Below are 17879 nucleotides of genomic sequence, written 5' to 3'. Positions count from 1 at the left end.
AAATAAGCATGAGAGAAACTTCAGAGAGGAAAAGGTGCCTGGAAGCCCTGGGGTCTGAAGAAGCCCTTCGGCGGTCCCAAGACTGTAGCGCCCATAGCTTTACAGACGTGAGAGGGCCAAGGGTTTGGTTGTTTTTTAGCTGTAATTTCAGGGCTACACCTCTATCCAGGTGACCCTCTCTTCTTCTTCTTTTCACCCTCAGAATTTTGGTCATTTTTCTCCAGCTTTCTCAAGATGGAAGGTTTATGAGTGACCCTTGAACCATTGAATTGTGATTCAAAGCAATTACGTGGACAAAATGCTGCATCTGACTACTTGACATCAGGTGGATATCTTCCTTTGGGGGTGATTTATTAGGTGACCTTCCCTGAACTTCACTTTGTTTATGTGCTCCACTAGAGTGCAGAACTGTTGGCTCTGTGTGAATCTTGGAACCAAATTATTTGTCTCATATATACTTATGTGTCTTAACATATACATAAACACAATTTCACTGTGAGCTTAATATGTTTAAATATTTTTATCATTTATTATTATTATTATTATTATTATTATTATTATTATTATTATTATTATTATTGAGGCAGGGTCTTACTATGTAGCCCTGACTGACCTAGAACTTTCTAAGAAGACCATGCTGGCCTAGAACTCACAGTGATCCATCTGCTCTGCCTCTTAAGTCCTGTGATTGTAATTGTGGACCACCATGCCTGACCATAAGTCTTAATTTTCTAGTGAGTAAAGATTTAAAATGTTAGTAATAGCACCATGTGAAGGAGGGACTTCAGATTATAACCTAATAGGACATATTTATTTAGACTATTAAATAATTATTATCTCAAGGAAAAAATAAACTAAGTTGTAATGTTTTAACCACTTTTCACATGTCTGTTGATTTAATCACCACAACAGGAGCAGTTGCTGTGAAAGAATAGAATTTAGACATAACTTTGTCATTTAAAAAAAGAGAAGCAGATATGTTGGTAGATATATGAGATAGCACCTGTAGTTTAGGCTGTTGTGTTTCTGCATTTAGAGTCTTGATTTAGGGCCCCCTGGGTTTGCAACTGTCAGCTTACAGCTGACAACTGTCTCATCTCGTATGCCAGATTCAGAAAATAACACAATTTTGAGATAGTTTATTAAAAGTTCAAGCCTTTAGGAAGCAAACTTTCACACCTGGACTGCCATTTGTGTAACTAAGAAGGGGATGATGCCTTGAGAGCCCTGATGAGACAAAAATGAGTCAAATCCAGAAGCAAAGACAATTAACTCTGAAAGAGAAACGTTGTTACTTGGAAATACTGAATGAGAATCACTGGTCCACCTGCATTAAAGGTATGCAGTGTTGTACAGCTGCCTAGATGGTTCGTATTCACAAGTAGAGAGGGAGTAGACACATGAGGAAGAGAGGTGGACCTAGCAGTAAAGGCAAGAAATGTGTTTTCAGGTTCACGATGACAGAGAAAAAGAGCATAGATAGCTCTTGCTGTGATAGGGGGCTCATTGTGGGTTGAAGAGGCAAAGAGGAGGGAACAAAACACAATATTTAAACCTCATCATTGGTCAAATATATTTAAGTGGTGTTGATTAATCCAGATAGAGCCCCCATCTTTAAGTCAGTTATTCAATTTATTTTACCTCTTTAAAAGTATCTAATGAAATTTGGATAAACTAAGACAAAACCCTAAGATTTATTTGTCAATTCAATTGTTCAACTTGCATTTCCTTACGTACTATTTGATCCTGGGGATACAGTAATCAGTTCATGAAACTTGCCTGTGGACTTCACGGAGTTACCTCACAATGAGATTTAGAAACCCTGAAAGCAGAGGACTGGGTTTGGAGTAAAGGCAGAAATCTGAAGTCATTTCTTGTGAGGCTTCATAAGCTATCTGAGTGGGGATGTTGGGTAGAGGAATGCAAATAAGAAAACTAGAGCTTACACAGAAGATCTAAATTTGAGAGTTTTGGTAATCACTAGCTACTCACCAAATATTTTCATTTACGCTTGTAGTTTGTGCTGGATTTGTACTTTACTGTCCATGGTAGCTATTTTAATTGCCAACTAATTAAAATCAAATGAAAAGGTTATTTGTAACCTTTGGAGCGATACTTTCATAATGAGTTCACAATTTTCTTTACCTCTGTGGTAATGCTGCAGATGGTGACCTTTTTTCCCCACATATTCTCCAGAGAGAGGGCAATGTGAGCTATTAACCCCAAGGAAACGATTGGCAGGTAGCATGAGGAGTGAGTCTTTCACTGAACTCCTGAGATACAGTGCTACTATCTAAGAAGTAGTCTATTCTTACTTGAACAGGAATCATGGCTGTTGGATGTAGGTAGATTTGTAGATAAATGATGGGAGAGAAAAGTTAGGAGATAAATACAGGCTGTGGGTACTCATCTGAAAAGGCTGGCCTGCACAGGAACCAGTTAAGATGGCTAATGAACCAACATTTGGGAGTGGATGGAATTCTCGAAGTCAAATGAGGAATGGTTTCCAGGAAGAAACAATGTTCAACCATGTAACTTAATAAGCTGAAGAAATGCATATGTAGGTTGCAGTGAGCTGCAGAGGTGTGTCTAGAGAACTTTAGATGGGGAAGTAGGCAGGAGAAGTGTTATCTGGGCTTGGGCAGTGAAAGTGAAACCAGGAAGAGATAAACTGGGTACAATAAATATACGCAGTATGCTTTTCTGAGATATTGAATCAGGGTCACAATTGGAACAGGGAGGTGAAGTCAGGAGATTTTTGTTAGATGATGGAAATTCTGCACATCAACAGTGGACTGAAGAAGTTCGATTCTTAAGCGGGAGAGATGGAACTGGATCTGGAGATCAAATGGACGGGTCAGCCTTGCTAGGAAACTGGTATTTACGAATTTGAAACAGGATCAATCAACACAATTGCATGTTTTTCTTCAGACATAATTGGCTACATGGATGCAAATGTAGAGTGAATGAAGTATTAGATCCAATCAGGGTTGATTATTAATTTTAAGTATATTTTTGTTGCTTTTAATGTTTTTTTCAGAAATGAAATGAGGAACTAGGTGTTTTTTAATGAAAGAGAGAGAGAAGAGAGAGAGAGAGGGAGAGGGAGAGAGAGAGAGAGAGAGAGAGAGAGAGAGAGAGAGAGAGAGAGAGAGAGAGAGAGAGAGAACACAATGTGTGGGAGGTGGACATGCCACAGCGTATGTATGGCGGTCAGAGGAAAACATTGTAGAATTAACACTTTCCTTTTATCCGCATGGGGTCTGGTGATCCAACTTAGACTGCCATACTTTTGAAGTGCTATGACCATGCACAGCTTCCAGGAATGGACTTGACTGGGGCTTTGAGGAAATGAAGCAAAGACAGATATAGATACATGAACACACAGAAAAAGCTGGGATAAGGTGGTCTGGGCTTTCTTTCTGCTGGAGAAACCTCAGTGCCTCAGAAGCTTGGTGTGTTTATTAGCTAGTGTTGATCAGAGAGGCAGGATTACTGCATATAGCTGACAAGGAGGTGTAGTCATTACATATTGATAAACAAAGAGATGGGGTTTATGGTGGGCAGCTGGATCAGGAGCAGACTCTGTAGGGAAGCAGTTGTCAGACCATGAATATCCAGGAATGTAAAGATTTGGTGGACATGTTTTGCATATGCTGTCATAATCCACACTTGGACCAGAGGAAGGCTTTTCCATGCTTCCAGTCTCACTCCAGGCTTTTCTATTCATCCATGAGTCTGAGACTCTGGGATCTTTAACATAGTTGGCTTATGTCAACAAAACACATCCTCCCAGGACTTCACTTAGTCAGGGATTTCTCAGCTCCTTACAGCGCAGCAAGAGTTCTTACCTATTGAACCATCCAGCCTACCCTAAAGAATAAATCTTAATATTCATAAGCCTCTGAACTAGTGTGCAATATTTGAGGGAGTACTTGGTAATTTAGAACCAAAATAAGCAAGTGGACAAAACAGGCATAGGATTTTTTTTCTTGAGGATTATAAGTTTCCTTCCACTGACATTCAACAGGAGGGCCATTTTTCATATTAGGAATGTTTCTTAGACAAAGAAAAGTAAGTAGATTTGCCAGTGCAAACACTTGTTGATCCTGACTATTTTAAAAGTAACCAACAGCTCTTATTTTGCCATATTCTTCTCTGCTCCCTCCATCGTACTTAATAATGTTTTGTTAGTAGCTTTTTATGAGGGCACGAATGAATTCAATAACACAACAAGCAGTTTCTGAGACCAGCTCAGGCTAGTTATTAGTTCACACATACTTAGGCATCTGGGTGGGAAACTGTACCGAATGAGGAAAATACATTTTTCTCATTTTCTCAAGTGAGAAAATGAAAAACACATCCTATAAGCAGATGTCCAAATTGCTAGAATATACATATATTCACAAGTGGATGTACACATTCATACAGCTACATATTTATGGCTTTGCTGCAGTGCTTATGATAGATCTTGCCAAGGAGTTTTAGGATCTGAGTTTGTTGTAAGCTAGTGCATTGCAAGGCTTGGTCAATGTATCGGGTTTCCTCTGGGCACTCATTTGGATACTCTGGTGAGGGGAGAGATGTGATTAAGATTAGGAAACATAGGCTGTTCTAGGAAAGCCAGTTGTACTACACTTGTCTGTCAGGATTGACTATTTCCACATGGTGAGACTAGACAGAGAACAGTACTGAATATAAACAAGGCCATATGCTTCAAATATGTTTTTGGAAATGGCTGGTTTTTATAATGGCAAAGAATATGTCTATGGTAGGATATTGAGTGAAATAACCCGGAAAGAAATTTTGTGTAAAGTGTGTTAACAGCCATTATTTTTGAAAGGCATATTATTTTGAAAGGAAAACAGGATAGAGGGAACTGTATGATAGCCATTGGTGCTTACAGTGCTGAACCTCAAATTACGGAGGCAGTTCTTAAGCAGACCCAAGGCCATTGTCAACTGCATACACCCAGGGAGAAGAAACCCCAAATCACAAATTGCCACCATTGGACTGGCTTGTAACCATGTCTATGAGGCCTTTTCCTAATTGCTAATTTATATAGGAGGGCCCTGGCCACAGTGGACAGTGCCATTCCTAGGCATATAGGCCTGTGCAATATTAGAAAGGTAGGGAGCAAGCCAGGGGAACCAACCTGTTAGCAGCATTCCTCCATAGACTTTGCTCCAGTTCCAGCTTCCAAGGTCTTGCCTTCAGCTCCTGCTGTGGCCTCACTTAATGGTGGGTAGTGTCACCTGTGAGCAGAAATAAGCCCTGTCCTCTACAGAGCATCTTTCAGTCAGTGTTTTGTCACAGCAACAAAAGTATATTAGAACACATATTGAAAACAAGAATTATTTATGGGTTTATTCCCTTTTTGATTGCCAGCTTTGAATTATAATTTATACATATAGTCTAAAGATAGACATTTAATACATGGTTAGTACTTCATTTTTATTTTATTTTTAGTTATATGTATGTGCATGTCTGTGTAGGTACATATGCACATGAACGCAGATGCACACAGAGGGAAGAAGAAGAAGAAGAAGAAGAAGAAGAAGAAGAAGAAGAAGAAGAAGAAGAAGAAGAAGAAGAAGAAGAAGAAGAAGAAAGCAGAGGAGGAGGAGGAAGAAGATGAGAAAGAGGAGGGGAAGGAAGAAGAGGAGGGGGAGGAGGAGGAGAAGGAGGAGGAAGAGGAGGAGGAGGAGGAGAAACAGTAGCAGCAGCAGCTGGGTCCTCTCAAGCTGCAGTTACAAGCAGCTGCAAGCTTCCTAGTGTGGATTCTAGGAACAGATCTTAGGTCCTCTAGGAGAGTAGTATAAGCTTTAAACAGCAGCCCTGGCTATTGTCTCTTACAGTACGTTAATCCTGGAAGAATATGCTTATAGACATCAGTATATGTGTCAAGAAAGTCAGGGATATATTTTAACATGTGAGATCTATTTATTCAACAATTACTATGTTTCATGTATTCTGTTAGTATCTGGACTTGTCAAATAGAGCTGAACCTCAAGAGGCTTACAGTGTAGTGGGTATGTGTACTAATTTCCTACTTCTGCATATGAAATTACAATATACAGAGCATCTTAAAACAGTCCACATTGCTGTTAGAATACAGAGCAATGCTTGCTTAGAACCTTGCTTAGAATCAAGAGATTTCAGATAAGGTGTCATCAGGGCGTACTCTTATCTAGAGACTCAAGTAGGCAAGTATCAGTCTTTACGCTTATTTGTTTACTGGGCAAAGTTAATTTCTTTGTTGTTGTATGTTGACGGCCATAGGGGTTTATGCTGACTGTTGGCTGCAGTTCTGCTCAGTCATCATCAATGCCTTGAGTATCACCCATGACCAATCAGAGTCCTCAGAGTCAGTTTAGGAAAGAGAACTTGCAGAGTGAGTCTGACAGTAAGACAGAAGTACAGACAATGTAGAATCACCACAGTGGTAACCTGCCACCTTTTCATGGCTTACTTGTTAAAATGATGCCACAGTTCCTACATACAGCCATTCCTACATACATATCCCATTGAAGTGTCACTCTGGCTTGTCCTGCAGGTGACTCTCCCTGAAGGGGTTTTACAAACCGTACCTCAGAATTGACTGCGGCTATTATTCTTGGTTAGTCCAAGAGTCACAAGATGAACAGAGAACTCATTAGAACAGTATGGATGTCAGAATGACTAGGCAGGTTTGCAGAAGCATCTCCCACTGGAGAATGGTGAAGGGTGCATGGAAAATGGTATGTGCCTGGAGCAGCTGAGGTGAGATATTGTTAGGTTACTGATGTATGATATTAGGCAACACAGAGATGGCTGGAGGAAAAGGTGGATCAGGAGGGTCTAACTCAGGGACGGGAGTTTTCAGTACATAAAGCTAGTAAGAAGCATAGCAGAAATGAAAGAATGTGTGACTGTTTGCTACAGAAGCCCACAGAATGTTGCCCAAGCTTTAACTAATACTCCTTTCATGTGAGCCATTGTATTATTTCATTTTACACTGAAATTCTGTTTAATTCTCATGGCTTGGGGTATAACCGTTTAGAGCAGCACGTCTCAAAGTTAATGTGCGTACCAGTCACCCTGAGAGCTTGTTAAATCATTGATTCTACTGTAGCACATGGAACTGTGAACTCAGGGTCTGCATTTCGAGCAGGCTGAGGTGGCAGTCCTGCTGCTGTCTTGCAGGCTACACAGGTAGGAAGATGAAACAAGTGAAGAGCATGAGCAGCTTGTACAACTGAGTGAGCTAAATAGAGCCAGGTGCAAGCCATGCAATCTGAAGTTGCCAAGTTGATGGAGCTTTTTATCAAGCCTTTTCTTTCTCCATGGCCCGAAGGTTTCTAAGACCCTCCAAGTGTATGTTGAATGATGGTTTGAATAATGTTGTTACATAAAATCTCTCTCACAGCAGTGCAGACTGCTTCGTATAACATTAGCCATCTGGTCATCATCCTCTGAGGGTACTAATTTCCTTATAGGAAAATAGTAATGATATTTTAGTAAAGTGAAAATTCAAATATCGACTCTCTACAGCACATTATTTCCTTGCTTCACAAATGCATCCTAATTTCAAATAGCATTTCCTAAATCAAAATAATAATGTCGTTAGAGTATACTGAGTGTGTCAGAGTTTTGTCTCTACTTCCTAAAGAGAAAAAAAATTAAGTTTCAAATGCTTGCATTGTCTACCAAGAAATTTTGCTATGGGAGCACTCTGTTTACTACTGAATGGTTCCATTTGATTAGGTTTTGTTCACTCTGCCTATAATTCTAAAGAAGAAACAAATGAGGTAATCTTATAGATCCTATCATACGTTCATGTAGCTCTTGAAAAGATATGACTGTTTTCTGCAGTATGGTTTCTGAAGGAGCACTTTGAAAGAAAATGTGGAAAAGCATACCTCTGACATTTGAAACTAAATTGAGATTTGATATAGTAATGTGATACAATGATAAGAAACTAACTTGAGACATGGAGACTTGAACAAATCCAAGTTCCTATGAATGGATAAAAAATTTATTTGGGGGATGGAGACAGGTTCAGCTGTTAAAAGAATTGGCTGCTTCTATAGTGGACTTGGGTTTGAGTCTTAGAACACGCATGGTAACTCTCAAGTGTCTCTCACTTAATTCCAGGGCACCTGCTTATATTCTTTTTTCTATGAACAATGCATAGACACGATACATAAATATACATGCAGGAAAAGTACCCATACACATAAAATAATAAATGTTTAAAAGTTATCTAGATACTACTCTGAGGCTTATTATTTATTTACTTAACAAATACATGGTCCTAGGTTTGCAGTGGAAACAGACACAAATTGTTGACAAGTTATACCTGGAGGGAAATTGACAACTGAGCAAAAACATCACACACACATGCACACATAATTATCCACATGGTAAGTTCTATGAAGGAAGCATCATGTGTGCAGATCCCCCAAACAAGTAATAAGCCTGTCATACTTGAGTTAAAGAAACCAGGTGTGCAGGGCACCAGCCCAACGAAGATGCTGTCAGTGGATGCTCATGTATCCATTAGAACACACACTAAACCATTACTCATTAAATCCTTACTACCACCTTGTGAGATAAATAATGTAAACACCTTTATTTTATTGGTCAGAGGCCTAGAGGGTCATAGATTGTCCAGTTTTTCATGGGAAGCAGCTTTCATTGGGAAGTCTGGCTTCACATTTCTCATTAATCTCCTGCATGGCCCCTCTGCAGGCGACAGCAGCAGGCCTAGCAGATCACAAAGATCAGCAGCAGCTTGATTTTTTTTTAACTCCTTTTTCAATATTGTAACACATAGACTCAGAGTTTCATTCCCTTGTGAGAGAACAGTAGGATAACTGACTAATGAGATTAAAACAAAACCAGTAATGTATGATAAAATAAATGTTATATTGTAAGACAACTTACAGTCCGGCTAAGCAGACTCTCAAAAATGCAAAGGCATGCTGCCATTTTACGAGGTCTCCCCAAGAGGGACTCCATAAGGGAGAAACTACAGCATGCCTTTTCCACAGCTCAGCTGGTGGCAGTCAGCTTTTCACCATCTTACGCGATATTACGATATTTCAGTGTCCTTTCCAGAATTCCCAGGGGATGCAGAAGTGTACAGCTCAGAGGAGGACATTTATTTTCCTTGTGTTTTCAAAAGGAAAGTGATGTAGCAAATGTTTGAATATTGTGCCGTGGCAGCATTATAAAGCATATCTGAGTGATTGTTTTCTTTTGTCATTCAGAGTAGTTTAGTTTTACTATAGATTTAAGGTTTAAGTAGTGCGTGATTATAAACTTAAAATATTTATTAATTTATTCATTTAGTTTCCTGCTTTCTTAAATAAAATGATCATTTTAGGAGGAAACCACTCACCCCCTTTAGTCTTTCCTTCTAACAGCAGTGGAAATTTATAGCATTATTCTCAACTAGAAGGTATTTTGCACCATATACCCAATCTTCGGACCAGAGAACAAGCCTGGCCTGATAGCTCCTTGATCATGAATTTCTCAGTCTTTGGAATACTGAGGGAAAAACATATTTTCTTAATAAAGTACCTACTTTATGGTATTTTGTGATAGCAACACTAAGCTAAGTGTCAGGCACTTAACTTATATATAGTATAGTAGCTGTGAAGGTGTCCTGGAAGGGACAATTACAGAGATTGTGTTCAAAATATTAGGGACTTGGAAGTTTGATGTTAACACTGATACAGATGCCAAGAAGTGAGGGTGATTTATATGATATTGGAAAAGGTGGTCCTGATGGGGTTGTAGCAACGTGGTCACAGCAAGAGAGCTCATAGGATGAGGAACTTTAGACCAGGCAGTGCACGTTACTGTTAGAAACCCATAATGATGCATCTGAACACAACGGAGAAGCTTACTTTAGTAAAATTTCTACTTCGTTTCTTTGAAACAATTAGAAGTGACTGTGATGTGCCCCTCACTCATATTTAGGGTTCACTACCCTGTGCTTCCCCTGTTCATTGCTATCCTGGTTGAAGATTCCTCTGTTAGCAGCAATAAGTAAGTAATTTAACTGTTAATTCCTCTTGAATACAAAGAATGAGAATAAAAATGGCATGCTGAAATATTCTGTGACTGACAGTATAGTTGCAAACTCAAGAATCTGAGGATGACTCATCTATAAAACTAGACACACTTTCAGTTTTAAAGGTAATATTGATCCCAGACCATGTATGTTTAAAGCACATTTGAAAAAGAAATTTCAAGTATAACTCCTATTTCTCTTTTGGCTCTTTTTTTTTTTTTTTTAAGCTGTAAGTATAACTCAGCTGAACAAGAAGAGCTCAGGCCCATAGAATGTGATTTCTGTCATGGTGGTACTAACGTGGCTTTCCACTGTGTATCCGTTTCATTGAACTTCAACTTTGAGCAGAAAGCCTCTTGCTGAAATTTCCGTTGCCTGACAACCCCTTAAGTGCATGCTGGGTATTGACTGTTACCTTGGAGAGAATTCTGTACTTGATCAGTTGGCTCAGTGACCTGTAATATAATTTTTTTTCTCTTCTCATGCCTTATTACCCCATTTAAAATACTTTCATTAGGCCAGAGAGCTGTGTGCATTTTGTTCTTGGACTTTGCACTCAACAGGACTCTTTCCTATTAGAGTTGATTTCCCATGAAAGGAAATAAAGCAAACTGGTTGGTGGTGTTTACAGATGGATTTATATGCCTGCTAGACCTCAAGGTCAACTATAATCTTATGCATGGATGTTACCTACATGGCATATAGGTAGTCATATACAAGTTACAAAGAAGTCAGTGTATGATTTCAAAACAGGAGAAAATGTGCTGTCCATCAAGAATCATGGTCAGGGGCTGTAAGAAGCAGAATTCAGAAGAGTCTAGAGTAGTCTAGACCAGTGGTTCTCAACCTCCCTAATTGTGCTGCCCTTTAATTCAGTTCCTCATGTGGGTGACCTTGAACCATAAAATTATTCTGTTGCTACTTCATAACTGTAAATTTGCTAGCATTATGTAATATGAATATCTGATATGCAGGATATCTGATATTCCACCACCAAAGGGGTCATGACCCACAGATTGAAAACCACTGGTTTAGATACTTCAGTTTTACATTTTTTATAACATGGCAGGCATAAGACAGAGAGAGGCAAAAGAAAGTCACATCGGATGTCTTCAGCATTTTGCCAAAAGAACAAACTTCCTGTTATTCCACACAGAAAGATAAGAAAGCCAGCGTAATTCCTGAGTTGTGGTCTATGGAAGGGGATGATGAGCCCATGACTTACTGAGGATATAAAGCACTGCCAGGAGTCCTCCATTGTTTCCTAGACTGAAATCGAAGTCATGGTTTATCATGATATCTTAAGTAACACACGATTTCAGAAGATTGGGGCTCACTGTTAGCAGAGATACTTACTTAAGAATATTAATTATACAGAAAAAGCATGTATAAATTAAAAATATTGTATTTCAAATTAGCTGGAGAAACTTCTGCTCATTTTGTTTTTTATAGAAGCAACTCTCAAATATCTGTTGTAATGAGGGTTAGATTAAAATATTGATGACAAATCCAAAGTTAGTTATTAGCCATTAACAGGCCCTATTAACCCTGCCTGCCTCTTTCAGCACCAACCTATGGCATCTAACAACTTTCTTTGTTCTCTATTAACATTGATGGTTCAAATGAGAAATGTTCCCCTTAGGTTATGGAATTTGAACTTGTCCTCAGTTGATGGCAATGTTTGGGAAGTGCAGGCTTCCTGGAGGAAATCTGTCACTGGCCTTGAGATTAAAAGCCTTGTATCAGTTCCAGCTCAAACTCTCTGTTTTATGTTTGTGGTTCAAAATGTGAGATCTCAGCTTCCTCCTTGTGCTGCCAAACTGTCCCCACCACTATGACTTCCAATTCTCTTGGAGCCATAAGCCAAATTAAATTATTTTTTTAATATAAATTGCCTTGCTTGTGGTATTTTATCACAGCAACAGAAAAGCAATTAATTGTTGGTGAAGGTAGCAGTCACCCATGACTTGATGGCTTTCTGAGCTTGGTGCAAAGTGGGGGCCTCCATTTCTCAGAGGGGCTTTCCTGTCTCTGCCTGTCTTTGTCTGGAGAGTGTCCCTGAACACAGTGACTGGCCTTTGATGGCTTTCTCTGAAAAGTGACCTGGTTCAGACCTCTCTTCAAGGCTGTATAACTCAGCACACACTGGGTTCCCACTCTGGGTTCCCACCAGCATGGTAACTAGGTGCTGTATTGTATCCAGTCAGCCCTTCTTACTTGCTTGATGTAATGACCAGTTAGCCCTTTGCCTAAAAAAAGTCCCTAAAAAAGTCCTTATATAACCTATCCCTGAAACAATAAAGCTTATTTGTCTCTATCTTTACCCTGCTTTCTATCTTTGTGCTCTTTCTCCCCCAAGGCTGGTGGCCAACAGCCTCCAGAAAGGGGGGGGGGGGTTACGACTAATGCAATACATAATACAGTCATTGTTTCTCTAAGTGAGCTTTTACTTGGGCAGTGTCTTAGTTAGGGTTTACTGCTGTGAACAGACATCTCTTATAAGAACAGTATTTAATTGGGGCTGACTTACAGGTTCAGAGGTTCAGTCCATTATCATCAAGGTGGGGAGCATGACAGTATCCAGGCGGGCATAGCACAGGAAGAGCTGAGAGTTCTATATTTTCATCTGAAGTCACTATAAGACTGGCTTACAGACACTTCCACAGTGACACACTTCTAACAAGGCCACACCTATTCCAACAGGGCCATACCTCCTAATAGTGCCACTCCTTTGGGCCAAGCATATTCAAACCACTATGGGCAGTGTAAATTCAGACGCACCCAATGAGAGGTGATTGTCTAAAGCCATGTTTCCACTGAAACATGGATAGATTTCATTGTCTAGGCAAACAGCTGTGTCGTTATAGTCTCCTCGAGTAGGGACCTTAATGCAGACCTCAGTATATATCACAGGGTTTCTCTGGAAGATGCACTAACCCAGTTACTGAGCTATGGCTGCTGACCATTGTGGATATGCAGAGACTGTCATGGGCTATTGGAGCTCTTGATCATTTACGAGAAGTGAGAGAGACTTCCTGCTCCATGGAAACTTCCTTAAATGAATCATGATGCCATGAAGGTCAAATCAAGGTAAATGGGCTGGTGGCTTGTGACACAAATCCATAGCCACCTAATTCATGTTTATTATAAATCCAGTGCTAACACAGGTACAGGTCTGTGAAAATCAGGCCACCCTATTCTTCTATTAGTGCTAGAATTTTGTCCTTTTAATTATTTCTCACTGTTTAATACAATATCTCTATTCTTTGAGAATTTTATGCATGCCTACAATATATTTTGATCATATTCATCTCTTACTTCTCTCAGATCCACCTACATCTCTCTTCAGATGTGTGTCCCCCTTCTTCATGCTGCCCATATACTGAAGGTGTCTGTCTACCCACTGGACCATGGCCAACCTACCCTTAAACAAATTTGATATCCTTCACCTACAAAACCATCAACTGTCAAGAGTTCTTAAGTTATGTGTGGGAGCTCATAAGTTCCTACCCTCTTTATACTACAAAATTGAAGTACCTTCATTTTTTTGTGCAGACAACCACAGCTGCTATGAGCTCATGAACATGGTGGCCCTGTCACATTCGGAAGACATTTTTTGATCCAATCATACCTGAACTCTGGATCTTACAATCTTTCTGTTCCCTCTTCCACAATGTTCTTGAGCATGGGAGGGGTATTGGGGGTATAGATACAGATATCTCCTTTGTGGCCGAGAACTCGACAGAGGTTTGTTTGAACTTTGACCAGTTGTGAGTTTGTCTATTAATCACCATCCACTGCATAAAAGACTGGCGAGGTCTGAGAGGTACATTTATGTATTATGGGTTTTTTGGCCAGATTTACAATAATAGGTGTGTGTTTCCTCCAGTGGTGCAGACCTAAAATCCAACCAGAAAGTGCTTGGTTATCCCTATAACATTCATGCTACTATTGAATCGATTCTGGTCATTATTGAGGCTCAGAGTTCAGAGACAGATGGGACTGTTGATTACATTTTCTCCGAGTAGACTAAATATCACCTTCTGATACTATGAAAGCTAACAGGAAGGAAACTTCCTTCTTAATACAAAATTGATTTTTTCATGTTCTGTGGTCAAAGTGTGTGGTATCTTCCACGTAGAATCTTATCATCAAGTTCTGGTGGGCAGCAAAGGCAAATAGCAATAGCCTGCATTGTTTTGGCAGTCTCTTAGACACTTCTGACTAACAATTCACAGGGAAGGATCCAACACTCGGTCCGGGACTTTTACTTTGGCAATCTATGGCTTCTTGGGTGGCTTCTTTTATGTAGGGTAATTTAAATTTAACCACATATATACACATATATGTACATATATGTTTTATATGTACATATATGTAAATATATGTGTGTGTATTTGTATATGTATATGTATATATATATATATATATATGTAACTACATCTTATAAAAACATTTTTCATGTGGCTTTTTCAAACATCTTTAATGTAAGTTATCCCCCCTTACCTTGTACTCTGCACTTCCCTCTTTTTCATCTCTCTACTTAAACCTTCCCCCCATATTCCTTCTTTATATTCATATTAATCTGAATGCCACTATCCTCCCTTCTTAAGACCTCTCTGAGAGTGGTCGTTTCTAGTTTCCTAATTACACAGGCATTACAATTAAACAAACGGGTCTGGATATACAAGAAGGAAAATTGATCCGTCTTTCCTATTTTGCACACAAATAAATTCCAAATGAACCAAAGAACTTAATGGTCTTGAAATTCTGAGACTTACAGAAGATAGAGTGGAGAGTACATTTCAGGATATAGTATCAGGTAAGGTATTTTAAAACAGGACTCCAGTTATTCAGGAAATAGCAGTCAACAAGCAGAACTTCTTGAAATTAAGGAAAGCTTTGTTACTGAAAAGAAAACTTAATTGAAGAGGCAGCCTACAAAATGGGAGACAACCTTTTCACTTATACACTTTCTAGGGTTAGCATGACAGAATATAGGCTCAGAGGGTTGGTATGACAGAATATACAAAGAACTAAAACTGAAAATAAAAACAAAACCTAAACATCAAAACCAAACAAACAAATAAGGAAACAAACAGCCTCCAAACATCCCACTAAAATTGGGATATAGAAGTGTGGATTTTGGGGGAAGGGGAAGGAACTCCTATTCACTGCTGTTGGGAATATGAATTGATGCATCCATTATAGAAATTAGTGTGGAGGTTCTCAAAGGGCTGGAATTAGCTTTACCACAAGATCAAGTTCTATCACTCTTGGGCATACACCCAGGGGACTCTTTATCTTACTACAGAAATGGTTTCTCATCTATGTTCATTGCTACTCTATTTACAATAGTTACAAAATGGGAACCACATATATATCCATCAACTGATAAGTAGATAATGCAAATATGGATGGAATGGAAGTGGAAATTCCTGGTTTCTTGGGAGACTCAGTTGTGTCATGCGATATTTTTCTGGAAGCTGTCTTTTGACAGCATGTTTTACTGAAGCAGACAGGTGGGAGGATGTTTTGCTGAAGCGGACACATGAGAGAATGTTTTGCTGAGAACAGGCCCATGGTGTTTTTTCTGGAAGCTGTCTTGTAAAAGGACATAAGATTTTTTTTTTTTTTTTTTGGTGAAATGAACACTTGAGAGGACAAGTGATGTTTAGAAAAAATATAAATATAACCCCACAGATAGTGAGAAGACGGTCTTTCATTGGTTTGCCTTGCAATGCTTTGCTGGTCTTCTTTGATCTTTGCTTGTCATGACTTCATAAAGAGGAGTATGCCAAAGAACTTGATGTGGTTTTCCAGCTTCTTCTTGCCACTTCCCATGGACTTGTGCAGACTTGGTCAAGGCTTGTGTGGTTTCTTCTGGATAGCCACTGCTACTGATTCATGTTTGCTTTTTTGGACTGGACTATTGATGTCCTGCTAACAAAGATGGAAATAGCTCTAAAGAACTACTTCTAAGTAGGTCCACATCTCCCTTGTCCTATTAACCATTTTCCTCCCTTACCTTAGGTTGCTGGGGTCTGAGGGAGGTTAAAGTGTTTAAGAATCCTTATTAAAGTAAGTTTTGAAAAATCTAAGCCTACATGGAATATTATTCATCATTAAGAAAAATTAAATTATGGAATTTGAAGATAAATATATAGAATTGGAAGCAATCATCATAAATAAGGGAACCCAGAACCAGAAAGACAAACGTTGCATGTTTTCTCTCATATGTGGATGTTAGCTTTGAATCTTTAGATACCTGTGTGCCATTTGGAAATCTCATAGAGGTTAGGAAACAAGTATGTGACCATGGGGAAGAGCGATCTTATAAGAAAGGGGGAAAGTAGAATGCTGGAACAGGAAGGGTTAAATAAGGTAGGGGATGGAAAGGGAAGATAGAGGGGGAAATATGGAGAGAGATAACACTAATGACCTCCTGGAAAAAGGTATATGGACACATACTACTGCAGAGCTTCCTAAAGTATATACACACACATAGATGTACATCAATTATTCATGTACATATGTAAAAAGCTTAAATGGAGTTGTCCTATAATAGGGAGAAAAATACTCCACTTAAATAATATATACTACCAAATAAAAACACCAATGCAAGGAATGAGTTATCTCTTTTTGAGTTGCTAGCTGGTGGGATCCCATTGAGTTCTGAAAACATTACAGAATATTGCTGATGCTATTGGTTAGCCTCCAAAACTTGATGTTAAGACCTCATTGCTGAAGACAGCACCTACTTGAGTCATAGAACAATGGAGAACTTTAACTGATATTCATCTGGAAGTTTTACTCTTCCTGGTTAGCTTTCATAAGACTGGAAGATGCTTTGCAAGCTCCTGGAGGAGAAAATTTAATCATCAGTGTCCCCACCTCCTGCCCCGCTGTCAAACTTGTGAGCTGCAGTAACCACCTGCCTGGCAAGACATCCACTGGTAAAATAGTAGTAGCAATGTTGTGGGAGTAGCCAACCAATTTATGATTGGATTTAAGTCCTGCTCCATGGAACAGAGCCCATACCCCAAACTGTCAAGTAGACAGAGCATCTGTGGTTAGATAGGACTTGAGTCCTAGTAGAAAACTTTCTACTATTATTCTGATAAAAGGACATAACAATAAAACAGTCCCTAATATCTTATCGGTATACCCGTACATCAGCACATTGCTAACACTCCTCACAGAGAAGCTTCTTCTTGCAATAGCTGGTAATTAACACAAAGATTCACAACTGGACAACTTATAGAAAGTGAGGGACTTTGGAGTGCTACACATAAATGGAGTGTCTTCATCACACCCCTCCCTTCAAGGCTCAGGGATTATTGTAAAGGAGGAGGTGACAGAGAGCTTAGAGGAGGCAAGAGGCAAACAACTTCAATGAAACAGTGTTTTCCAGACACAGGGCAGATGCACATTTGAATTCATAGTGATAGTGAAAGCATGCACAAAGCCTGTACAAGCTCAAGCCTGGTGAGATGCCAGGACAGAGGAAGGGAAATGGCTCTGTCCCACCCCCTAGCTGTGGAGCTGTTGGGATTTGATTGCTACTGGGGTGCTACGCACACTCATCTACTCCAGTCACATCCAAAATATCGGGGATAAAATTCTGATAAAGGATAAGAGGCAATAAGACTTCAAAAGGAGTTCTGTGCCTCCTGGATTTCAGACTAGTCGCTGGTATCCCCTAACTCAGACATGTTTCAGATTAGTCTTTCCAATCATCAACACGGCCTCATAATTATGCATAAAGGTACCACAAGTAATGATTTGTAAATGGTTAAGATTGGGCATTGTCTCC

General features: G+C 39.4%; 1 long non-coding RNA gene across 1 annotated transcript; it reads left to right on the top strand.

Moving 5' to 3' along the window:
* The first annotated feature begins 2677 nt into the window (after nucleotides 1-2677).
* LOC116080727 lies at nucleotides 2678-5533 on the top strand. The gene is made up of 2 exons (XR_004114573.1): nucleotides 2678-2856; nucleotides 5496-5533. It is a non-coding gene; the product is annotated as an uncharacterized LOC116080727 (long non-coding RNA).
* Nucleotides 5534-17879: the final 12346 nt, after the last annotated feature.

The sequence above is a fragment of the Mastomys coucha genome, unplaced genomic scaffold (genome assembly GCF_008632895.1).
Source record: "Mastomys coucha isolate ucsf_1 unplaced genomic scaffold, UCSF_Mcou_1 pScaffold6, whole genome shotgun sequence".
In the NCBI taxonomy this organism is placed as follows: Eukaryota; Metazoa; Chordata; class Mammalia; order Rodentia; family Muridae; genus Mastomys; species Mastomys coucha.
The sequence above is the reverse complement of the archived record's forward strand: the minus strand, read 5'-3'. Positions and strand labels throughout refer to the sequence as shown.